At 37.9% G+C, this 26,191-nt stretch overlaps 1 long non-coding RNA gene across 1 annotated transcript in view; it reads left to right on the top strand.

The window, feature by feature from the left end:
• Positions 1 to 20,953: 20,953 nt before the first annotated feature.
• LOC309387075 overlaps positions 20,954 to 26,191 on the top strand; it is a 102,906-nt gene continuing 97,668 nt past the window's right edge. Inside the window, exon 1 of the long non-coding RNA XR_014174539.1 lies at positions 20,954 to 21,352. This is a non-coding gene — a long non-coding RNA (uncharacterized lncRNA). The remainder of the gene's footprint in view (positions 21,353 to 26,191) is intronic.

The raw sequence follows: 26,191 nt of genomic DNA, 5'->3' as shown, positions 1-26,191 counted from the left end.
ATCCTTACCAACCGCCTTGAAGGAGGCGGTGGTGAGGCCCTTACTTAAGAGGCCTTCACTCGACCCAATGGAGCTAGCTAATTATCGTCCAGTCTCCAACCTTCCGTTTCTAGCGAAGGTTGTTGAGAATGTGGTGGCGCAGCAGTTTCCACGACACCTTGACGAATCTGAGTATCTAGACTCACGCCAGTCCGGCTTCCGACCCGGGCACAGCACAGAGACAGCCTTGGTCACGTTGGTCGATGATCTCTGGAGGGCCAGAGATAGAGGTTGTTCCTCTATCCTGGTCCTATTAGACCTCTCGGCGGCTTTTGATACCATCGACCATGGTATCCTATTGCGCCGGTTGGAGGGGATAGGAGTCGGAGGTACCGTTTTGCGGTGGTTCGGCTCCTACCTCTCCGACCGGAGGCAATGTGTGTTGACGGGGACAGAGGTCGACCCCGAGGCCACTCACTTGTGGAGTGCCACAGGGGTCGGTCCTCTCGCCTCTCCTGTTCAACACATATGTGAAGCCGCTGGGTGAGATCATCCGTGGTTTTGGGGTTGAGTATCACCTCTACGCTGATGATACTCAGCTGTATATTTCAACCCCAAACCACCCCAACGAGGCTGTCGAAGTGATGTCCCGGTGTTTGGAAGCCGTCGGGGTCTGGATGGGGGACAACAGACTTAAACTCAACCCCTCCAAGACTGAGTGGCTGTGGCTACCGGCACCTCGGTTCAGCCAGCTGATTCCATCGCTGGCCATAGGGGGCGAACAATTGCCCCCTGTGGAACGGGCGCGCAATTTGGGCATCCTCCTTGATGCCCGGCTGTCAATGGATGACCATGTGGCAGCCGTGGCGAGGGGGGCGTTCCACCAGGTTCGCCTGGTGCGCCAATTGCGCCCCCTACTGGACCGGGATGCCCTACGCACGGTCACTCATGCGCTGGTGACGTCCCGCCTGGATTACTGCAACGCTCTCTACATGGGGCTGCCCTTGGGTCGCGCCCGGAGACTGCAGTTAGTTCAGAACGCAGCCGCGCGGGCTGTGATGGGGAGTACGAGGTACTACCACGTAACACCTCTCCTGCGCGAGCTGCACTGGCTACCTGTGGTTTTTCGGGTGCGTTTCAAGGTGCTGATTACCATCTTTAAAGCGCTCCATGGCACGGGACCTAGTTACTTGCGGGATCGCATCCTCCCACATACATCCCTGCGGCCAATTCGTTCACACAGGGAGGGACTTCTCCTGGTGCCGTCCACTAGGCAATGCCAACGGGCGACACCAAGGAGTAGGGCCTTCTCTGTGATGGGCCCAACCCTCTGGAATGGACCTCCGCTCCTTCCGGCAAAAATTGAAGACCCACCTGTTCCGATTAGCAGGCCTGGCATAATTACAACTGTCCCTCCTGGCAAATGTATTATCATCTGGTTATTTTAGGGGTTTTTTAATTTATTGTGTCTATTTTAGGGGTTTAAAACTTATATTTATATTAGCTTTGTACAGTTCTTTTAATTGCATTTTAACCTCCTCCATGCCAACTGTACATATTTAACTTTTTTATTGTATTTTGTTATATTCTGTATGGACTGTACACCGCCCCGAGTCCCTTTTGGGAGAGGGGGTGGTCTAGAAGCATCAAATATAAATAAATAAATAAATAAAGTATTTGTGATATAAAGAAACAATAGAAGAAAAGAATTTGAAGGGATAGAAGGAGTCTGGCAATCTCATCATTAGCATCACTGTCAAATGCTTTTTACTTCAGGGACAACTACAGTTAGATTTTAATCACATATGTCCATATTGTATGTTCAGACTTATGAATTAGACTCTCAGCCCAGAAAGTACTGCCTAATGAAGTTAAAAACGTACTCTAGTAGATATAGTATCTACTATAATCTTTACTATAGCAGATTTACAAATTGCTGGAAAAATAAAAAGTGATCTCAAGAAAAAAAGAGAGAACGGACCTGGAGAAAGATGACAGAATTTCAAACACTTAAAAAAACCAAGATCATCTACTGGGATGTATATATAAAGTGTTATTAAAATATGATAGGAAAATGGAACAAATCAAAAATTTTAGTTACATGATAAACTGGATGCCAAATCTGTAAGAAGTAATCACAGTAAAATAATGGGGAAACCTGTGAAAGAAAATTAATAACTTTTACTCCAAGCTTTAATTTGAAGGAAAATTGTGATAAAATATTTTACAACTGGTGCCTAACTCCACCTATATAGCCAAATCATATAACAAATGTTGGAAATGCTATAACAAAGAAGGAACATTTTATCAAAAATGGTGCTCAAAAGCTTCTGAAGAATTAAAAAATGAAATTTGAACTGAAACCACAAATATTTTTCTATTATGAATAATTCCAGAAAAAAAATGTTAAGTATCAGAATTTACTAAGCTATATGTTGATAGCTGCAAGAACAGATGTGCACATCACTGAAAAAATTAAACTTTGCCAGTGATTCAGAACTGGGAGATCAAAGAATTGAGAAGTAGCAAAAGTGACAGTATATAGAAGCTTAAGTAAATTCAAGCAAGAATGGCTCCTTTATATATGATATATTACACATTCTTGTCCAATTTCTGTTCAAATAATCTGTCAAAGCATTTATGCAATAGACATTTTTTTTAAAAAAAGAAATCCCTTTTTGATTGCCTTGGAATGTTTCCGAGCTGCTTTGCTCTCTGTGGAATGGAGGCAAGACCTGTTTCGTATGTCCATCCCAGGCATCTGATGGACCTGAATGGGATTCAGATTGATGTTGTTCCTGAAGATTTGGTGCACAGTCCAACAGATGTTTTGGTCAATGCTTGGAAAGAATGGTGGAGGCCTTGGATTCAATGACTTGTTTTCTTATAGATTCTGGAATTCCCTCGATTTATAGTGGCTCTCTGAGAGGTAAGACAGATCAAGAGGTGCACAGAGCCCTGTTGGAGCTTGATAGGAGATGACCCAGCCTAACTTGAGCTAGAGCCACTAAAAAGGCCCACTTCATAGTAGCAAGAGTGACAAAATGCTAATACGTTTACATCTGTACTGTGTCTGCAGAGAGTTGTCCAGCAACCCAGTTTTGATGAAGCTGATCCTTTCTTGGGAAGAATCAGCAGCTGAAGGCTCATTTACAGGTCTACTATGGAGTATATTTGGCATCTGTTGGATAAAGTTACTGGGATTCTCTCCTTGTTGAACTCTGGCCTTAATGCAGGTGCCATGAAGTTGAGCAGTCTGGTCTTGTTATTTGGATAGAGTTTGATTCTATTGAATAAAACAACATTGCTTGTGCTTGTGAATAACCACTGGCAGGAGTGAGGATGGCCATCCTGGTTCTCCCTGATCTTTCAACAGTTTTCAATATCATTAATCATGGTATCCTTCTGGACTTGTTCCAGGATTTAGAAATAGGGCACACAGTTTTGTACTGGATATCTTCCTCCTCCAGAGTCATGCCTTATTCTCAGGCATGGTAGTCACACAAACAAGCATAAACTGAATGAATATAAAACAATTTCTTCAAAGTGCTTGTGACACTTAGAAAAGGTGATTTCATGTTAATTAGTTTTACTTACCTCTTGCTTTTCCCAAGGAAAAGTTAAAGTAAAACCAGGAATGGCTACTCCAAGGAATTTCCAGTGTGTTTGGGACTTTGCATTCTCTTTTCCTCCTAACCTAATAAAAATACACACTTTTTTTTCTACTGTAGTCCATATCACATCTAATAATATGGGCATTTCTCCTTGCTGTTCATTGCTTCAAGGGAACAATCAGCCTTTATTCGATCAAGGACTGACTAGGTTTTCTTGCAGTAATCATTTCCAAATGCATAATTCAAATTACAGATTTCAACTCATGAATGTATGTGTGTTTTTATGTGTATGATTATTCTGTAAAGAGTTAAATACCAGTACTTTAACCATGTATTATTTTGCTGTCACATTTTCTAGTGTGTTATTTTTAAATTAAGATGGATTGGAGGATCTTCTACCACTTAATGTAAATTTAGAAGTCTCCATACTGTTTCTCTATAATGGTGAAAATGTGAAATTAGTGTCTATTGGCTTTATTTTTCTATTTCCAGGATTATTAATAAAATGTTCACCACTTTTTAAAAATCCAGCTCTCTTAATGGAATGTTTGGGTTCTCTTATCTCCTAGTAACAGATATAAATGTATATTAATATATTTCCAAAGACAATAGCTTTGTTCCTTATTCTTCTAGCATATGACATCTTGAGAGTCCTTTTTTTTTTTGCATTCAGAGTGACCAATGCATGAATGTATTCCATTATTTATTGGAACTTCCAATGATAAAAGTGGGGAAGTGTATCAATTAGTTTCCAGATTGTATTTTTTTTGATCAGGGTAATGATCTAACCAGAAATAAATTTTGTAAAATCAATGTAGCTTCCTTTAAATCAGTGGTTCTCAACCTATCGGTCGCGACCCCTGTGGGGGTCAAACGAGCCTTTCACAGGGGGCGCCTAAGACCATTGGAAAACACATACTGTATTTTCGATGGTCTTAGGAACCGAGACACCAATTTTATGGTTGGGGATCACCACAACATGAGGAACTGCATTAAAGGATTGCGGCATTGGGAAGGTTGAGTACCACTACTCTAAAGTGCTTGCTTTTTATATTTAAGTGCAGCAGGAGAAATGGGCTATTATCTGTCCCTTGCTTCTTACTAGTTCTGAAGTCATGCTTATTATTCAAAAATGCCTCATTTGGTAAGTAGAACTACTATTTTTGGAGAGAAAAGGGGGCTCAAAATTTCACATTGGTTTTATCTTTTAAGTCCATAGGAGCTGTCTAACCAACATTCTTCAAGTCTTATGATGCTCTGTTACCAAATCCGTGACAGATCTCTTTGGATTTGCAATTGACTCTGCAATTGACTTTCTCTTTGATTGGGCAAGAAATACGAGACAACAACTACAGGACTGCTTTTATGGGTTCCTTCATTCACTTATTTTAATCCAGATATTTTCAATAGTTTCACTTGGTTTATTCCACTCTGTTTCTGATAAAAGTATGGATACATCTTATATGCTATATGATTACTCTATTTCTCTTGAACAATTGGTAGTGCTATCATCCAAGCCAGGAAATTATCTTACAAGGGTATATGTTACGTTTATTTAATAATATTTGCTTTACTATATTAATAATTAATTTTATTACATAAATTAAAATTTTTATGTCAAATAACATTAAGTATTTTGAAACAAAGGTAAAACTAATATAAAGGAAAGGAAAGGAAGGAAAAAAGAAAAGAAAGAAAAAGCCAAACATGCAAAAAATAATAAGAAAAAGAAAAAGAAAGAAGTAGCTTCCAATTTTCTTTATAGTAATTATAAGTATCAAAACAAAATGACCTCTTATTCTATAGTTCAAAGTTCTATAGTTCTATTGTCTATTTTTTCCAATCATCAAAACTATAAATTGCAAGTTAATTTTTTTCTGTTTCACATAAAAAGTCTGCAAGGCGTTTCCAGTCTAGTAAACATATTGTTTTTTCTCTAATTAAGGAAGTCACTTATGGGATAATGCATCCATCTCTACAAGTTCCATCATGTGTACCAGCCATTCTTCCACTGTGCCGATTTGTTCTATTTTTATGCATATAAATAATCTTGCTACAGTTATCATATATGAAAGCAAAGCTCAATGATTTTTTTCCAATTACTTATCCATCAATCCCAAACTCAAAGTCTCTGGTTTCAATTGTATATTAATCTTTAAGATCCTCTGAATTGTTGTATCCCAAACTTTTTATACCAAGCATGATAAAATGTACCTGCATGTTGTTCATTTTTCCAGCATAGATTTGAAATACATTTATACATGTAGGCAATTTTCTGAAGACATATACCAACAATATCAAATGTTATAAAAATTCTCTTTAAGGTTATAATATAATGCAAATTTCAATCCTTTCAGCCACATATTTTCCCATTTTCCATTTATATATTGTAACCAAAAGGTTTAGCCTATTTTATCATATATGCTTTCACTTGTTCTTCTGTTTCAAATTTCAATAAAGTTTATACATTTTGACAATTTTTCATCTTTTGTACAGAGTTCTATTTCAAATTCAGTATTAATGTTCAAAATCATAAATACTTCTATTTATTTTAAACCTTTCTAATAATTAAAAAAATGATTTGACAAAAATATGTCTCTACACTCAACATTTGTCTTTATTTTAATCTTAAACACACCTTGAAAGAATCCTAATATCTTACAATAGGTGTGTCAAACTTGCATTCAAAGTTATAATGGCACTGAAAAAAGTAAGTTATCATTTTTCACATTTATGATCATTGCAGCATCCCAATGGTCATGTGATCAAAATTCAGATACTTGGCAACTGTTTCATACTTATGACCATTGCAGTGTCCCTGGGTCATGAAATCACCTTTTGTAACCTTCTGACAAGCAAAGTCAATGGTCACTTAATAACCATGCTACTAACTTAACAACTGCAGAGATTCACTTAACAACCATGGCAAGAAAGGTTGTAAAATGGGGCAAAACTCACATAACTATCTTGCTTAGCAACAGAAATTTGGAGCTCGATTGTGGTCGTAAGCTGAGGACTATCTATATTCCGAATTATCAATATCGGATATCTGAAATAATGATTTTTAAACCTAAATTTTGTCATACCACAAATATCTATGCCATCCAAACCTCACTCCAAATGCCTTCTATTTCTCAGAATCAATTATTCTTTCATATTTAGACTATCCTTCTGTCAAGTTGTCAATATCAAAACAAAAATAATATACTGAGTAAAATATTCTTAACCTCAGAAATTCTCTCCAGCAATAATTATATTTTCTCCCATCTTAATATACCTTTTTCATTCCATTGTCTTAACATAATTATTTTGAAATAACAATTCATATTTGTCATAGTGATACCTAAGCATTTTATCTTCTTTTCAATTTTAAAACACTGTTTTATCCACCAATTCTGTTTGATCTTGGATTTTCATATATTTGTTAACATCATCATCTTCTGTTTATTAATCTTAGAATCTGCCAATGCATCACATTCTTTTAAGATATCTATTAATATTTCAGTTCTCGTTAAGGAGCAAGCACCAAATCATATGCAAAACTTCTTAATTTATAAGTCTTTTGTTTAATATTTACTCCAACAATCCTCTCATACTATCTTTTGTCTCTTTGCAGTATTTCAAGAAACAAAATAAACAGGAGAGGGACAGTGAGTAGACTTGTCTTGCTCCCGTTCTCATGTTGTTTTGTTAGATCTACATTAACAACTATTTATGCTTTCTGTGAAGTATAAATTGATTTTACTCATTTTATAAAAATAATCTTAACATTCATGTTCTGACCCCCCTTCTTCCCTCGCCAACACAGAATACACTCCAGACCAAAACTATTTCAACAGGATTTATTGCACCGACAGACAGACAGATCCTTGGCAGCAATCCACCACGACAAGACTCTCAGAACCCTCCGGCACAGTGACATGATAGCAGCTATCCAGCATGTCAAGCTCACAAGGCAGAACTTTCCCAATAGTTCCTACGTTGACTTCTGCAAAGGGCGTATGCACAATCAATCCTTTTATAGACTGAAGAGGAGTCTACTTATCAGCAGCTGAGAGCAATTACTGCCGGTAACTGCCCCCTTGCTCCTTGCGCCTGTGGGCGCGGTGGTAACGAGCATCTAAGAACTCCCTGCTGATGTCTGAGTCACTGTCCCATGTCTCCTCCCCACTGCTCCAAGGCATGGCATCAGGAGCCCCCCTCCTTTGGCTCTCACTGCTGCTCCATGCCTCTGGCGCCTCCTGGTGGCCGACCAGACTCTCCGATCCCTGCTCAGAGTCAGAACCCTGCCCCGGGTCCTCCACATCCTCCAGAGCCGACTCATAGGGACCCTCGCTGTCGGAGTCTGGTGGCAGCTCCAACGGCTCCTGCTGGGCCACAACACATTCAATCTTCCAAAACTTTAAGCAGGAAAGTCAAGTTCAAATTGTCAAAAGCCTTCTCTGCATATAAAAGAAATCAATGCAGCATGTTTTTCATTATATTGTTCCTAATGTTCCAAAATACCCAAAGAGTTCTAACATTGCCTTTTAACTGTCTTCTAACAACCCATATTGATCCTTATGAATAAATGTTCACAAAAGTATTTTTAGTCTTTCAGCTAAAATAATTGTGAAAAACCTTTAGCTATTGTTCAAGAATAATATTGGTCTATATTTCTTACTAGAGCCAGATTTTATCCCTCTTTGGGTATTAATGTTATACTGACCTCTTTCCAAATTTCTGACATCTTCTCTCCTTACAGGTTAACTTTTATTGTGTTTTAAAAGGTTGTAAAAGTTCATCCTCAAAACATTTATAATACAAACCTGATAATCCACCCAGGCACCTTTCTTGGTTTATTCTTTTTCATAGCTTCCAAATATTTCCTTATTGTTATAGGTCCATTCATAATTTTATATTTCTGTAATCCTTGGTAAATTTTATTTCCTGAGATATTCATCTATTTTCTTCAAAGAAATATCATGTCCTTTACATAAACTGGAATAATATTGATGTAATGCTTTTTGCATAGTCTATTCATAACAGTATCTCCCTCTTGATGTTTCAATATAGTTTTGCTTTTCTTTCTTTTCTTAGTTTTAATTATCTTAGTTTAAATGCCAGTCAGTTCCCTGATTTACTAACAAATTCAAATTTTGCTTGTTTTTTGCTTTATACAGTTTAATGTTTTTCCATGTCTCTTATTGTTAATATAGATAGCTGTTGTTATAAAAGCTTAATTTTTTTGAGAGATATACTTCTCATCTCTGGAAAATTCTTTTCTTTTTATCTCATCCAGAGTATTTCATCCTTTCTCTTGCTTCTTCTTAAGTTCAGTATTATGTTGCATTAAATAACCTCTAATAAAAGCATTACTTGCATCTTAAATCATTCTTAAACCAGTGCCTTTATTTCAATTAGTTTCAAAAAAATATTTAAATGTCTTTTTGCCTTCCATTATTGTTTGTTTCTGTAACATTTCATTTAATAGCCATCTAAAAGAACTAGAAATCTTCAAGATCATTTGCCTTGAGTGATTTTAATATTTTTCTCAGAAGTTCTGTCCAGTTGGTAGGGGGGGGGGGTGTCACTCTATTCCAATCCTGCATCAAACACCAGTCTCCATTAGAGAAATCCTCTTTTGAGGAGCATTTACTCCATTTATATTCCATGTTCCATTTGTAATCTATGATCAGGCCAAAAATTTAGAAAAGTCAATACAGGCAGCGCCTAATTCAGTATCATGTCTTTCAGATTCTTGTTGCATCTGTTGTAATCTTTATGTAATTTCTTCTAACACTTCTACTTGGATCTCTTCCAATTCTCCTTTAAAACTTCTAGAAACTCTCTTACTTTCTAAACAGAATTCAATCAAAATCCCTGTTGTTTAAAAATAAACAATAATACCTTCCAATTTGTCCTATCGCAATGGGATCTTTATCTGCTTTAATCTTTCAGACAAAAATATTACTTTTTTCTCCAACATAAAATTCTGATAGGAATTATATGTTGGGGCAATTATATCTTCTGATTCTTGACAAAGGTATCTTGTCCTTTTATGTACACTGAGAGCATATACACCAAAGACAAATTCCTTGTGTGTCCAATCACACTTGGCCAATGAAGAATTCTATTCTATTTTATTCTATTCTATCTACTCTAAATTTTAAATCTTATACTAAAAAGCTGCTGTTAAAATGTTTTATTAAAGATCAGGAAATAGAGCTAGAAACCAAAAACTGAGAAAAGGTTATTACGGTGTATATATATTGTCATATGATGGAAGTTATTATGGTTGCTATGTACAAGTAAATATTAGAAGTTAAGATAATAATAATAATAATTATTATTATTATTATTATTATTATTATTATTATTATTATTATTATTATTATTATTATTATTATGTACTGTATGTTTAAAAAGTAAAAAATAAGAGATGGACAGAAGGCTTACTAAGATAGATAAGCAAATACTACAATTATTATGTGATCACCATCAGTGTTATGCATATTGTTATTATTACTATTATTTCTTTAAAAACTATAACCAAACAATACACTGTTCATGTAAATACTGATGTTAAATAAAAAATAAAAATAAACTTGAAGGGAAAAAAAACTGCTGTAAAACTTATTCCTCTGTCTTCTTAACAAAAATATACCATAACATCCCTTGGAACATTTCTTGGTCCAGCAAATCTAGAATTTATTCTATAAACTTTATCAGTTTCTACAACAGCATCTTCCTCCTCCCCATATCCCCCCAAAAATTGCTTGGGCTTTAAACCTTTCTCTAATATTGTCATCTGAATTCTCAGGGATTGCTCTAACAAAAGTAATTTCAGCATTAATGTACCATACCCATCATAAAGGCAATGTGTTTTATGAAAGTGTTCTTTCTGGTTTTTAAATGGATTATTTCGTAGGCATATTAACACAACACTTCTATCTCCTTCTATGAAGCATAAGTCTTTATCTAAGATCTTTATTTCTGAGTTTTTATCTCCATCCCTCACAGCATTCACTGTAAAGCCCTTCTGGTAAAGTTTACTATTTTAAACCAAATACATTTTTGTCAGTTCCTGTTAGGTACCATCCATCTCATGCAAGCAATCTGTCATCCAGATAACTTGCTCTTAAAGCCTAGCTATCAAATGAATTGCTTAAGAATATAAGAAAAGGCAGGCTGGATCAAAAGAAACCACAGCATTCTGCACACTAACTTCTATTTCAACAGAGCTTAATAAACATCTCTGGGAAGCCCCCAAATGGACTATTAGAAAACATCAGCTTCTTCAATGCTGTCCAGCATATACATCAGCTGCCGTAGGTCTCTAGCAAAAAATAAATAAACAGAATGATGATCCTTAATGATCCTATCAAAGCACCTTTAAGTATATTCAAGGTATCCATCATCACTAAAGATTGGCTGTCTGATACCAATGCTCACTCTTCTATTCTGTTTGCAAGATAGATTAGTCTTTTAGCTTATAAAGTTATCCTTAATAGGTTCACTTCTCTGTACTTTAATAAAATAACTCCAGGTACATAGACGTGCCATTTCTCAATACAAAATCAATCTTGGATTATACGATTCAGCCTGTACAGGATGGGGCTACACTCCCCCAGAAAAAAAAAGTGTCCAGAAGTTTCATTTGGCACAAAATCAGCAGCTAAGCTGCTAAGTGATGCAAAGCACAGGGATCATGTTACACCTGTGAGAATCATCTCTGATTCAATTTTGATGGGGATTCAAGATTCAAATCTGCAGCTCAACATTTGAGGACAAACTAATTTTATTGAAACTGCTTCAAGATTTGAAAATTGATTCAGACCCCAAAATGAATGTGCTCCAAAAGTTCAGCAGTGTCCAGCTCAGTCACTTAAGCCAGCTGCTCCCTTCCCCGGCTGCTCTCCCAGGAATTATATGCTACTTTCTTATTTAATTTTGCTTTATCTCCGGTCCAAATAAAATATTAATAATTTTTTGCTCTTCTTGCAGTGCAGCTGTTTCCAATCCAGGGCCTCCAAATGTATTGGGCTTTAGCTCCAGAATTCTCAGCCATATTTAATTCCAAAACATCTGGAGAGCACAAGCTTGAAGAAGGATTAATCAAATAACAGATATGTTAGGAAATTATATTACATACATAACACTCATCTTGTTAAATTAATAATTATGAGCACATACACAAATGTTTAAACTTGCCATTTTTCCCTAACACATCAAAAGCATCTCAATTATATTTTAATAAATTTCAATTGTTACCATCAATCTTATCAAACATTTTAATAGTCATACTATATTTTGCAATTAATTGACCCTTCATGAAAAAAAATCACTTTATGAGTTGCAAAATCACTATTCGGTTTATGCCTGAAATCTTGCCAATTACAGACCAGTATTGCAAAATTCTTCCTCCTCCTCCATAGATTATATAATCCTTAATTTTAAAATCATTTGGGCCTTACTTCAATATAATTTTAATAGAACTGTCAACCAATGTTCTCTCTCCAACGCTATTAGTTATTTACAAGTTCTTCTAATTCTCTAATTGTCCTGTTAACACTCAGCCTCCGGAGCCGATTCTTACAAATTTGGCTAATCCATACTCCAACCCTTTGTTATTGTTCATCACTTTGGATTGTTTGTGACCCAATGGACATCAGTTTGCCAGTTTGCAATAATTGCTTCTTTGAGTTCTTGCAAGCACAGGCTTGTGTCATTAGCGATAGCATCTATTCACCTTACCTTGTCTCAAACTCCTTTTTATTGCCTTCCATTTTCCAAACATCAACATTTTTTTCTAGTGACTCTTGCCTAAATGCGATGTGTTCAAAATATCTTAAACCGTAGCTTCATTATTAGTGCTTCTGGTGAATCTTTGGGTTTTACTTAATTTTGGAATTATTTGTGGGGTTTTTTTTTTGTGGACAGGCTATTCTAACATTTTTCTCCAGGGCCTCTATTCAAAGACACCCACTTTACTGTATTCAGCTTTTCTGATGACCCAACTTTCACACCCATAGTTGAAATTCCAATTAATGCCATACTTTCATTGTATATAACAAAAGAATGTACAATTGCAATAATTTCTTGAGGTTGCTGGGAGAGAAGGCAGGGAACAGTTACAGTAATGATAATAATTTGTGTTATGCACATTTGTTGATTTTACTTGAATGCTTGGTTCCTTAGTACTGGAGAAAATAGGACAGAAAAAGCTGTCTTGGTTTAATATTGTCTGTGTTGAACGCTAGCACTTCTCCAGGTTTTTTTTTTCAGGCTTGCACCTTTCCTAGCCTTACTTACTGGAAGGTCCAGATTTCTCCTTGGCCATCTTTCATGTCAAGAAGAGGGGTAGCATTATAGTTACAGTCCTTTCCTTTATTTTGGAAACAGGTTAACATTCCATAAAGAACAGATGTAAATTTCATTAAGGTTGTTTTTCTAACACAGAAACAGAGAAAAAGCCATTTTCAGATTAGTTGGTAGATAAGAGCTCTGCCACCGGGCTCTATTGGAAGCCCCGTGCTTCTTAAGGTATCTAAAAGTGACTTGGATAAGGCATGAAAAAATAAGGATGGTCAACTTTGCAAATGACAGAATGATAGGGGAAATAACATATACTTTGGAGGAAGGTATTAAACTTCAGATTTTTACAAGCAGAAACACTGGACAAAATCCAGAAGAATAAATTTCAACAGAGAAAAATGCAATTTGGTAGGAAAAACAAAGACAATAGTATATCATGGCAGGAGACTATACTGGCAGCAGTACATGTGAAAAGGATCTAGGTGTCTTGGTGAATCACATGCTGAATGTGTGCCAATGTTGTGATCAAGGACAAAAACCCCACAATCCTCTACTGCATCAATAGCAATACAGTGTCAAGATCCAGAGAAATCATCTTTCCTTATTCTACATTAGTCAAGCTGAACCTAGAAAATTGCATCCAGTTCTAAGGGCAGCATTTTATGAAATGGAACAGAACAACCAGAATGTAGAGGAAAATATATTAAGGAACAAGTAGAAGCATGAGGTATGTTTGGTCTGAAGAAGACAAAACTGCAGAGAAACATATGCCTGTATTCAACAACCTGAAGGGCTGCCATGTAGAAGACCGAATAAGAAATTAATTCAAATTATAAGGTTTCACTTTTTGGTGAACTTCAAGAAAAATGACCCAATGATAACAGTTGTTCAAAAATGGAAGAGATTGTCTGAGGAGAAGACAGATTCTCCTTAGCTTTGTATAGTTGACTAAGTGTGTGATAGCTATCTGTTATGGATGCTATAGTGGTTGACTTCCTGGGATTCGAAGAAAGAAAGTGAGAACTGAAAGAAAAAAATATTCCCATAGCAGTGGCAAGAATTACCTGCTATGCATTAGTGATTCCATCCCTCTGACCCATTATGTTCTGCTCTGCATGTTAAGTCTCAGGGCAGCTCTAATTTGTCTCCTTAGCTTCTTATGTATCTTCTCTCCCTGTCTTTCCTCTTCACATTGCTCTACCAGAAGACCCCTAGGGAGAAAAAAAATCCATTGAAACAAAACAGAAGAAGTGCAAAAGTTTGCACTGAAGGAAAGGTTTACAGCTAATTATCCTCCTTCAGCAAAAGAAAATCTGGAATTTACCAAGGTAAGGATTCACTGCAGGCGGGACTTTGAAAAGCATGTCAATTCCAGAGTTTGTGACAGCTGGCCAGTATATTTGTGTTCTTTACCAGTTTTATAGTTACATGTGTTTTTTAAAACAATAAATGTGCAAGAACATCATCTTGGAAATGGCCCAGAATTTGTAAAACCAGTTTTGTCAAAATAGACAACTCCAAACCATCTAAAGAATCCAAAGATACAGAAATGGTCCACATCTCAGCAGTTTTTAATATACTTTTTCCACATTTGAAAGGTTTACTGCTTGATTTGTTTGTAGTAAATGAATTCTGGAATGCATAGTTTGGATTTTATTAGCAGTAATGGAATTTTCTGAAAATAACTGCAGAACATTAAAAATCTTTCTCATCTTATATAATGATCAGCTGGTGTAGGGAGGCTGAAATAATCTAAAACTATAAAAGAGCTTTCCTAGGTTCATCTGTTTCATGTTTCTGTATCCTGTAATGGCACAGTTGCATACAGATCACTTTTAATAAGTCTGTGTGGATCACAAATGATTCCTTGTGATGTGGTCACAAATGCATGATTATGTCATATTGGAATTCAATATAATGCAAACACAAGCAGTACAATATAATCCAACCACTGTCTTAAAATTTAAATGAGCGGACTTTAATGAACTCAGAGAGAACCTAAGAAAAAGCCCATGGATGAAAATCCCAAAGGGGAAAGCAACTCAAGAAGCATGGGAAACTCCATAAAAGCCATAAAAGCCCAGTCTAACACAATACCACTGAAAAAGAAAAAAACAATAAATTCAAAAAGAAGCCAGCCTGGCTGTATAAGGATTTCTCTGATAAACTGAAAGACAAAAAAAGGATAAATACAAAAAAAATGGAAGAAGGGACACTTAACTAAGGCAGAATGTCAACAGACAGCCCGAATCTTCAAAGATGAAGTCAGGAAAGCAAAGGCTCAGAATGAACAAAGACTTGCAACAAAAGTCAAAGGTATTTTTTTAAAAAAAAAGTTTCTTTCAATATATAAATAACAAGAAAAAGTAAACAGTCAGTCCCTTCAAGAGAGAAAATGGCAATGAAGTATTAGGCAGTAGAGAGAAAGCAGAACGGCTTAACTCATTCTTTGCATCAATCTTCAAGCATAAAGAAACAATAGTCCAACCTATCAAAAATGTAACTGTAAAAGACAGATTAGAAATAAAAATTAAAATAAGCAACAAAATGTTAAGAGAATGTGTCTGACTTTGATGTATATAAATCACCAGGACCTGATGGATTACATCCCAGAGTTCTGAAGGAGCTGGCAGATGTTATCTCGGAACCATTGTGTTATATTTTTCAAAAATCCTTGAGCAACTACCATAGGATTGGAAAAGAGCTGATGTAGTTCCAGTCTTCAAAAAAGGAGGGGAAAAACAGACTCGGGAAACTACATACCAATCAGCCTAACATCAATACCTGGGAAGATACTGTAAAAGTAATATGCAAACATCTAGAAAAAAAAAATAAAGATATAACTAGAAGCCAGCATGGGTTTGTTAAAAACAGATGATGCCAAACCAATCTTATTTCATTCTTTGACAAAGTGACTAAATTAGTAGACCAGTGAAATGCTGAGGACTTAGTATATTTCAGGGGTGTCCAAACTTGGGAACTTTAAGACTTGTGGACTTCAACTCCCAGAATTCCCCAGCCAGCCACTGGGGAATTCTGGGAGTTGAAGTCCACAAGTCTTAAAGTTCTCAAGTTTGGACACCCCTGGTATATTTAGACTTCATCAAGGCATTCGACAAAGTAGACCACAACCTACTTCTTGGGAAGGTAGAAAAATGTGGGATAGGCATCATCATCACCAAATGGATTTATAACTGGCTGACAAACCATACTCAATCAGCAGTCCTTAGTGGTACTGCATCTACATGGAAGGAAATAAGTAGTGGGATACCACAAGGTTCCATCTTAGGCCTGGTATTCAATAACTTCGTAAATGACTTAGATGAGGAAATATAAGGCAAACTCATCAAATTTCCAAATGACACTAAGCTGGCAGCTATAACCAACATCCCAGAAGACAAGCTCAGGAGCCAAAAAGATCTTGACAGACTTGAACAATGGGCCCTGTCCAACAACATGGAATTTAATATGGAGGAAAGCAAGGTTTTACACCTGGGTAGGAAAAAAAAAACTAAAGGTACAAGTACAGATTAGGCAAAACCTGGCTCAAAAAAAGAAACTGTGAGAGGGACCTTGGAGTCCTAGTGGATGATCACTTGAATATGAGTCAGCAGTGTGCAGTAGCAGCCAAAAAAAACCTAATACAATTCTTGGTTCTATAAACAGAGGCATAGAATCAAAATCATGTGAAATATTAATATCACTTTATAAATCTTTAGTAAGACCACACCTGGAATACTGCATCCGCTTTTGGTCACCACATTACAAAAAAGATGTTGACATTTGGAAAAAGTGCAAAGAAGAGCAACTAAGATGATTAAAGGCTTGGAGACCAAAACATATGAAGAACGGTTGCTGGAATTGGGTATGGCTAGTCTAGAGAAAAGAAAGACTAGGGGGGGGGGGTGACATGACAGGAATATTCCAATATTTGAGGGTCTGTCACAAAGAAGAGGGAGGGTCAACTTATTTTCCAAAGCACCAGAGGGCAGGACAAGAAACAATGGATGGAAACTAATCAAGGAGAGAAGCAACCTGGAATTAAGGAGACACTTCATAACAGTGAGGATGATTAACCAGTGGGACAGTTGTCTTCAGAAGTTGTAAGTGCTTCATCACTGGATGTTTTTAAGAAAAGACTGGACAGCCACCTATCTGAAATGGTATAGGGTCATGATGGCGAACCTATGGTATGCGTCCACAGGTGGCACATGGGACCATTTGTTAGGGCACGCGAGGCGTTGCTCTGTCAGCTCCAGTGCATATGCGGGCGCTGGCCAGCTGAGTTTGGCCTTCTTTTGAGGCCGTTTTTCGCCCCCCAGAGCCTTCAGGAGGCTTCCCTGAAGGCTCCGGAGGGCAAAAACCATCCCTACGAGCAAACTGGAAGTGACTTCCGGTTTGTCCGTAGAGCTGTTTTTCGCCCTCTGGAGCCTTCAGGGAAGCCTCCTGAAGGCTCAGGAGGTCGAAAATCAACCCTACGGACAAACCGGAAGTCACCATTCCCAAACTTCCAGGTTCCCTGTAGGGCTGTTTTTCGCCCTCCGGAGGCTTCAGGGAATCTCCTGAAACCTCCAGAGGGCCCCCGGGGGCCAGGGGAGCTGTTTTCGCCCTCCCCAGGCTCCTAGAAAGTCTCTGGAGCCTGGGGAGGGTGAAAAAACCACACCAAAAGTGGGGGGTGCTGGTCGTGCACGCATGCACTCTGGGTTGTGCGCGCATGCATGGGTGTCATGTGCATAGCATTATGGGTCTGGAATGCCCATGCACGACCCCCCCCCCTGAGCTCCCCCCACTTTTTGCACAGGAGCCAAAAAAAGGTTAGCCATCACTGGTATAGGGCCTCCTGCTTGAGCAGGGTGTTGGATTACAAAGCCTTCAAGGTCCCTTCAAACTCTATTCTGATAGATTGATGAATGTAAGCCTTTCAAAGAGAGTCTTCACCATGCAAAGGAAGAGTGTCCTGCCTTGTTAAAGACCTTTGTTTCACATCATCAAGATTGACTTGATCATGTAAAGGAGCTACTCCTATCAGCTCAAAACAAAGTGTGGCAGCTCCTTTTGCGCCAATCTTTAGCAACAAGACCCTACATCATTTCACAACATTGTTTCAGAAATACTTTGGTAAACTTCAATTGACACAAAGTGCCCCTTAGAAGATCTAATTCTGCTATCAATTAAGGATCAGAAGTGTATCCTTTTTCAAAAATTTAAAAATGGAATGGACAATGAGTCCTCCTTGACATATTTTTAAATCCAATCAATTTCTAATTTCTTAATTCTTCCAATTAATTTCTAACTGAATAAAGTGGAAGAAAATCAACAAGGAAGGGAAATAGGAAGGGATGAATATGAACATTGGAAATACATTGTATTGGCTTCTTAAACTGTATACAGTTTTAATATACAGCATATACAGTATGTAACAAATGAACAATCACAACTGAAAAATTTCCTGCTGGCAGATTTATACTCTGAAAGATCTGACACAAAAGACAAATGGATGGGTGGAAAAGAAGCAAAATCAGGCAAGGCTTCTTAATGAGTTTGCGTTCCCATTTCCTAGTCTTGACATCTACTGGTTACACCACCAAAGAGAAAAGGTGGCTTTCTTCATTATTTCCTTGAGCCTGTTGGGAAAGTCAGTTTCCTAAAAGGAGATTCAGCCCTTCCTTTCAAGAGGTTAGGGCCGTGATGGCAAACCTACTGCACGCATGCCAGAGATGGCATGCAGAGCCCTCTCTGTGGGCATGCTAGCCGTCACCCCAGATCAGCATGCGCATGTGCCTCCTGACGGTCAGCTGGTCTTTAGGTCTCTGCCATGTATGTGTGGTGGGGCAGAACGCATAAGGGGATGCGCACATGCGCAGGGGACGGGCCATGCGCATGTGTCATGTGTGCAATACATTTTGGCCGTGTGGGTGCATGCGCACATGCACACATACTTTGGGTACTCAGATCAGAAAAGTTTAGCCATCACTGAGATAGGGGAAAATGTATGTGGACCCAAGCCCCGCTTCCAGTTTTTTCTCACCCTGTTCACCACGCTAGATATTCTCCTTATGTGACTTTTTTGAAATACACATGTTCTTTTTCATACAGTTCCTTCCGTGTCTTTTGGCAAAACTTGTGTTTTTAGACGTCAAAATGCCTGAACATGAATGCACCTACATAATTATCTCTATGTGAAATTTTCTTTTTCGAGGAGCAATTTCATTTCTGTATCTATTTGTTTAGTCAGTTTGTAAAGTTGCCTAATTATGAGGAACTTGAAGCAGCATAGAAATAGGATTGAAAATATATAATAATAAACATGAAAACAGAACAATAGCTCAATAATATATAATGTCGAATCCTTGCCTTTTACTGACTGTCATCACAAATGCTAGCTTTAGAGGAAAATGTCATCCTTGCAATTTGAAAACAAAATGTGTGAAGGAATGAAATCTAATCTTGGAAGTAATAACGTGTCCCCTAGTTGCTTTCCCTGTAATTATCCACTGTTCATACTGTTTTTGTGCATGTTCATACTCTCTACTCGGTAATCCGTGGTTTATATTTATATTTTTTTAATATAAGCACATTTTTAATTGAGTTGATGTAGAATTAGTGCAGTATTTCTAATGAACTGAGAAATTACGTAGGGTGCTTCATTTGCTCACTAATTACTTCTGTGCTGATTCTATCCAGTCTTTCATAGATTGTGCTTGGTCCTACCATTCTTGCAAGGATAACAAAGGAATAATAGCAAATAACAGTGAAACTTTACAGGCTGCAAAGATCCAAAGGGTAGAAGAGAATATGGAAAGTATAGCTATTTTTTTTTCTTGTGCAGTTTGGCTTCAGGACTGAACAGTTTGGAGTGAATCATCTCTATTGTAGCACGTCACGTTGTAAAATACCCAATGGCACAGCTTCTGATTAATGATATACTGCAAAAGAATCATGCATGTTACCAGCATCAAGCCTGAGTTGTAATGCTAGTCTATTAATGCACTACACTAAATGGAATAGGATTATAATTCTTTGTATTACTTTCCTTCTGCTGCAGTTGAACCAAATAGTTTACACTTGGTTACCCTACAGTATAATAACTTTTCAGTGTGACCGTTTTTTTCCCCTAAAAATGTAGTTCCAGGAATTCATAAATATTAGAATTCACAATCCAGATGCTCCATAATATATTAAAACAACTTAATGGTTGGTATAACCATTGATATAAATGAGTTAATTATGATGCATCTGTGAAGACCAAAATTATCACCATATCAAGCTTACTACAAATTGGAAGTCACCAAAATTGTTTCAGGGTTTCATCCTCTGAGAATGGAAAGAAATACTTGGACCTCTCTCTACCCTACTCCTTCTAATTCACCGTTTTTTGTCCAACCAGAAGCTGGTTGCTTTTAGGGCACTGCACACCAGAACAATTAGACACCAGGACATTTTTTTCCTGAATGCCATCACTCCACTAAACAACTAATTCCCACAACACTGTCAAACTATTTACTAAGACTGTATTACTATTATTATTCTCATCCTTCCTATTACCTATCTCCTACTTATGACTATAACCATATTGCTTGTATCTTTACAATTTATATGGTTTTTTTCCAATGATTTGATAGCTTATTAGTACCTTATGATTCTTGGTGAATGTATTTTTTTCCTTTTTATATACCCTAAGAGCATATGCATTAAAGACAAATTCTTTGTGTGTCCAATCAAACTTGGCCAATAAAGAATTCTATTCTGTTCTGTTCTTTCCACCTTGGATCAGTTCCCCAATACTTTGGGCATTTTATCTTTTGCAGCAGGTAAAATTAAAATCCTTTAACCTCTGGGGTGCCAAGTTACTGGAGGTCACAGAGATGCACTTTAATTAACTTGATTGTGCCCCTGGCTGCTTAGGATCTGAGCAGGGGAGGTGCTTAGGAGGCAGAGATGGGGGTCTACTCAGAAGCCTAAAACCGTCCATCTCCACTGCAACTTCGTCGTCCATATACCTGCGCGCGAGTTCTGAAGGCAAGGTGATTTGGCTCCTTCATTTGCGCCATTCAGGGACAACTAGCGGGTCGCCGACGAAGAGATGACAAAGAAGCGCCTCGCTCGTTCCAGAGACGGGAAGACGTTTGTGCGGGTCCAGTCGGCCGTTCCGGTTATTTTTCCTTTTTCCGAATTAAGCCGATGGCGGAGCGCTGCCGGGAAGAGATCGCTCGAGTCCCCGGCGCAGTTTCTTCTTCGTGCGTTGCGGCGCTTGCCGAGCAAGCAGAATTGGGTCAGGGACAAGACAACAGTGTAGCCTGACTGAAGGAAGCTGCAGCGGTAGCTCTAGTTCAGCGAGGAAACTCGGCGCCTCTCTTTGCTGATGATGCCTCTTTTGACTGCCTTTCTAGTGCGCTTCTTTCTCTGGTGGGACTCGCGACACCGGGAGAGGCCGTCTTATCTTTCCTGACGCGGACAGTCGCGTAAGTGGAAGAGAGCGGAGGGAGTAATCCCCAACCCCCCGAGTGAGTGGGTGAATGGGGTAGGCATGCCCGGCTGTGCGACCGGGTAGGAAAGGGGGCAGGGAAAGTCCCGCGGTCTTTCTGCAGGGGAAAGAAGTCCGAGTATTAGTCGGGGGCTGCCCGTGCGCCTCAAACTCCCCTTTCAAACGCTGGGATCGGGAGCGGAGTGGGGTAGGGCGGAATCCGATTCCTTAGTTATTGAACGTAGCTCCACAGGTGGTCTTGGCGTTCAATTGGGCATTAGGCGGAAGTCAAGTCCTGCTTTCGTGTTCTCGAAACATTTTGGTAGGAAATTCAAGCAGGGTGTGAAGAGGGTTGGAACTATTTCGTGGGAAAGCTGCTTTTATATGAAGGATTGCTGTTAAGCGTTTAATCTCAAGAGATGTTACTGAGTTTCCTCATCAGGTATTCTCCATTTAAATTTAGGTGTGTTTGTGGAAGAGGAATAGCTGGAGGGGGAATTTTTTTTTAAAATCACTTACTAGTCATGGAAACCCAGGGAAACAGGATTAGATTTGAAAAGCTAGAGGAACAGTTTGAAAAGAAAACTATTTAGCACAATGTGTGAACTGAAGCATTGTTCTGCCAAGGCACAGAAGGATGCTGGCAAAGTTTCTACTTGCTCCAGTAAACTTTTCTTTCTCCTTTGATTCCAAGATGACAGAGTGCTGAAATCTAGCAAACGCCTGAGGAAGGAGTATATGGCCTGATTAACTGAACATACTAAGTTGTAGTTAGTTTATCTATCTTGGGTTTGGCAAGTTGTATGAATTCAGCCATTGAGTGGTTACTACATAGCTATCAATCCAGGTTAAAGGTTCTGCTTTTGAGATTTATAACCCTAAAAAACTTAGAACCAGACCAGGACATCTGACAACACTCTCTTGGCCATTGCTGGCCTAGTTTATATTATTTATTAAGAAAATATATAATGACCACCCAACTCACTCACTGTGATTCCAGGCAACCTACAGAAGTAAACCCCAATACAAAACCCAGTGAACCCCACTCCCCTGACAACCATAATCAAATAAGGCACTTGACGCATCACTCTGTGGTCTCTAGGCCCACTGGCAAAACCGTGTCTTGGTTAATTAAATCAAACAAATTATGATATGTATGCTGCAAGAGACAAGGAGATTTTCCTTTTTGTGGTGCCTGCCCTGGTTGAAATTTAATTCTTTTGTTATATATTTTAGACACAAGTTAAAAGCAATGTTTTATTATCTTGTATTTTATTATTATACAGTTGGGTTTGAGTTTTGTTTTTTATTGTAAACTGCTTTGATGTAAATTATGTAAAATGAATGAATAAACAAATAATAGTAAGCTACATTTTGTGCAAGCATACACAACACACACACACACACACATTTTAGATAAAAGCACATTTAAGGAAACCTGGCAGCTTTCTAGTCAAATGGACTAAACTCACCAGTCATTCCTAAGTAGTGGGGATGAATGCAATAGGACAGAAATCTTCAAAGATAACATACTGCATTGTTCCTTCCAAGCAAAAGCCTTTGTTCTGTATCCCCACAGCATGGGCCCCGTTACAATGTACACATCTTCCCAGCATGCAACTTATTTATTGAAACCATTCATGCACATATTGTTTGCATGTTTGCCGTGTCATGTACTTTTACTTCTGCATGGATATTAAGAGACTTTATAGACCAATTGTTTCATAGGCTTTTTATAAACACCTTTCAAAGTGAAGGTTATGAAATACTTCGAAAGAACCAAAAGATTTTAAAACAATGGTATATTTAACATAGTCAGCCAAATCTGGTACATAATGGAAACCTAAACATCAAATATTTATATATAGGTGAAAAAGTATATATCTATTTAAACATAGCCAAATTATTGCTGTAGAGAGGCCAAATTGGTATTTGTCCTTGTACTTGACAGGAGGCAAACTCAACCACCTAGCTAGCCTATCTCCCCCCCACCCCCAACCCTGGGACAATTCTGAATGACAGACAATGCCCCTTCTCTTGAAGATTCGAAGGAGAAAGTTCCACATCCCAAGAAAGTTACATGCTGAAGGGGTTCTAAATTCCCACTGGAACTAACTATATCCATTCAGGTGACTGATGAGATATGTACATTGTGGGGTGGATGGATGGCTGGGTATCTACATTATGTGCTTTCTTGTATAAATAACCAGAAGCTACATAATCAGATCAAGGTCACAGCCAGGAGTAAAAATGGAGCTCAATAAATAAATGGCTATTGATTCAAATTAATTGCCTGTGGAATAATGTACACCCTTTGTAAAATTAATTGATTCCCTGTCTGTATGCACACACATAAACATTTCTTACAGACTTCTCCATTTCTCTCTCTCAGACTATGGACTTTTGGGTCCAAGAAGCATTAACTATGTATGCTTAATCTATAGTAAATTCTATGAATTAAATGTCTCTTATCCCCAGGTTATTTGTATGCAGGATTTATTTAGTCTGGCTTACTCCTTATAAATTAAGATGAAAATTTAAGTAGGATCCTTGGGATATTGAATCTTCTCCCTGATTACAATCAGGTAAACAAGATGGCTCATGAATACTTTTTACTCTGATAACTCTAATTAAATTCAGTTGCTGTATAGCAAGTATCTCAAACTAAGTCATAATGCCCTAAGACAAACTCCATTCTTTAGTATTTCCTTGTGATGTTGCAGCACAAAAGTATGGTAATGTGGAATTTACATTATGATTTTGCACATTTTGGGCATGAATGCAGTTTGGAATGGGTATCTATGTCAGTTCTTATTCCCCAAGTAAATATGGTTAGGACTTCTAGCTCGGTTCCTCTGCATTTGTAGAGGATGAATGTCAGTCTTGGAGACCTTCTCTATCAATGAAGTTTCCACTGATTGAGATCCTAGTTTCCCAGAGTCCTCATCTGCAGGAAGAGGTCTTTGAATACAGAAGGCTTTCACAGATAGCCGCTCTCCATGTGCACATAGAGTGGTGCAAGAGAAGCTTCCATAAAGAACAAAAGCAGTATTTATCTCTGTTCTGCCATAGTTTCAACCATTTCCTTTCATAGCTTCTTCTACTCCTGTAATGACAGCAAGAAGGGTAGCAGGGTCACAATTCCATTTCAAGTCCTTGAAATGAAGGCAGCAACTTCTCACTCACTTTTTTCCATTTTTGCCACTTGCTTTCATTACAATTTGTACATCCAACCCAGCCATCCATTCGTTTTCAGCAACTTCTTTCTCTGTTATTATATTCTCAGCAAATCTGAGCTGACATTTCCTCCATTCACAGATTGGAGGGGACAAATATGGCTTGAATTAATGTCAAACCAGCAAATACAGCATCAATGCTAACAATACTTTCAAAGCATTTTTCAAAAAGACTTCATATACTCTTTTTGCTATGCAAGTTGGTGTGCAGAATTCTTTTCAGGACAGAATACTTCTTATTTTTCTAATATTATACAAGAGTCTAAACAAGTTTAAATATCTTTCTCAATATCACAATTGCTCTAGATAAAAATATTTTAGTCTATGTCATGGATTCTTTTTGCCACAACCTTTTAAGATTTTAAATACACTTAAGTAATGACAGGATAAATGGCACTAATTCTGACATACTTTCTGACACAGAACTGTGGGTTTGGGTTCTTGAATTTATTTCTTAAACAGGAACAGCAAGAAGAAATATAATATCTGTGTACTTCTGAAGATAAAATCTGCAATGTACGAATAACACTTTGGGTGCGTTTTTGGAAACTGGACTATGAATTTTTAATGATGTTCTGAGTTTTTTTGCTTCTTTATTTACTGATGTTGCCCATGACTTACATGGCTATGGAAGAAATGTTTTCTCCTGAGGAGTTCAGCAATCCATTGCCATACAGGAAATATATCTGGTGAACATTTACTACATCCGTTCCTATAGCACGAACAGCCCCTATGGGACAATGTGAGGTGAGCTGATAGACCCAAAGCTGTACAGTAGTTTACTGAGATAATATTCCAGAACTGAATTCTATTTTGAAGCTGCATCCCTCCTTCTGGAGAGGGATTTGTGGTACAAAAACAGTATGTGTGTGCAGGTAATGTTCAAACTCAAGTAACTGTGCAATGCTGTGGAGGAATGTTCATCAAGTCTATATTTTATAGATTAAAAGAATGTATTTACATCATTGCTCACCCATGAAGCTCACTCAGTTGTCTCTTTCACAAGTTTTCTGTGAATGTAGAATGAGAAGTCATTGAGAGAGGTTCGTTGGTTTGAAATCTGGTGCCATCGGTATATTGATAACACTCAGTTACACATTGCCGCTTCAAATAAAGATGAGAAATTCCTGAAATTCCAGTATTTGGAATCTGGATAGGGTGAAACAAAAAATCAGATTAAATCCTACAAGTTCATCAATCAACATTTCAGCAATCAAGAGACATCAGGCCTGGTAGATATGCTTGATGGGGTTGGGCACAAAATTTCTGTGATTTGAAGGTTGTCCTGAACATTATCTTAATGCAGAATATTAATTTAAACACCGTAGATATTACCCCCCTTGCATTACAACAGTTTTATACTATGTTTCTGTCAAATTCAGGCCTCTGCAAATCCAGCTAAGTCACGGGTGTCAAACTGGATGGTGTCACGTGATGCTACATGATATATCGTGACATTTTTTGCCTTTGTGGAGCCAGGGTGCCCTGCGCGTGGTGCATCCGACCCACTGCCACCAGTTTGATACCCCTGCTAAATGGACTGAACTTGCAGAAGTTAATGGAATGGGCATGGTGACTGGGAACTCTTGCAATCTCTGTTT

This window comes from Natrix helvetica (genome assembly GCF_964273705.1).
Source record: "Natrix helvetica genome assembly, chromosome: 2".
In the NCBI taxonomy this organism is placed as follows: domain Eukaryota; kingdom Metazoa; phylum Chordata; class Lepidosauria; order Squamata; family Natricidae; genus Natrix; species Natrix helvetica.
The sequence above is the reverse complement of the archived record's forward strand: the minus strand, read 5'-3'. Positions and strand labels throughout refer to the sequence as shown.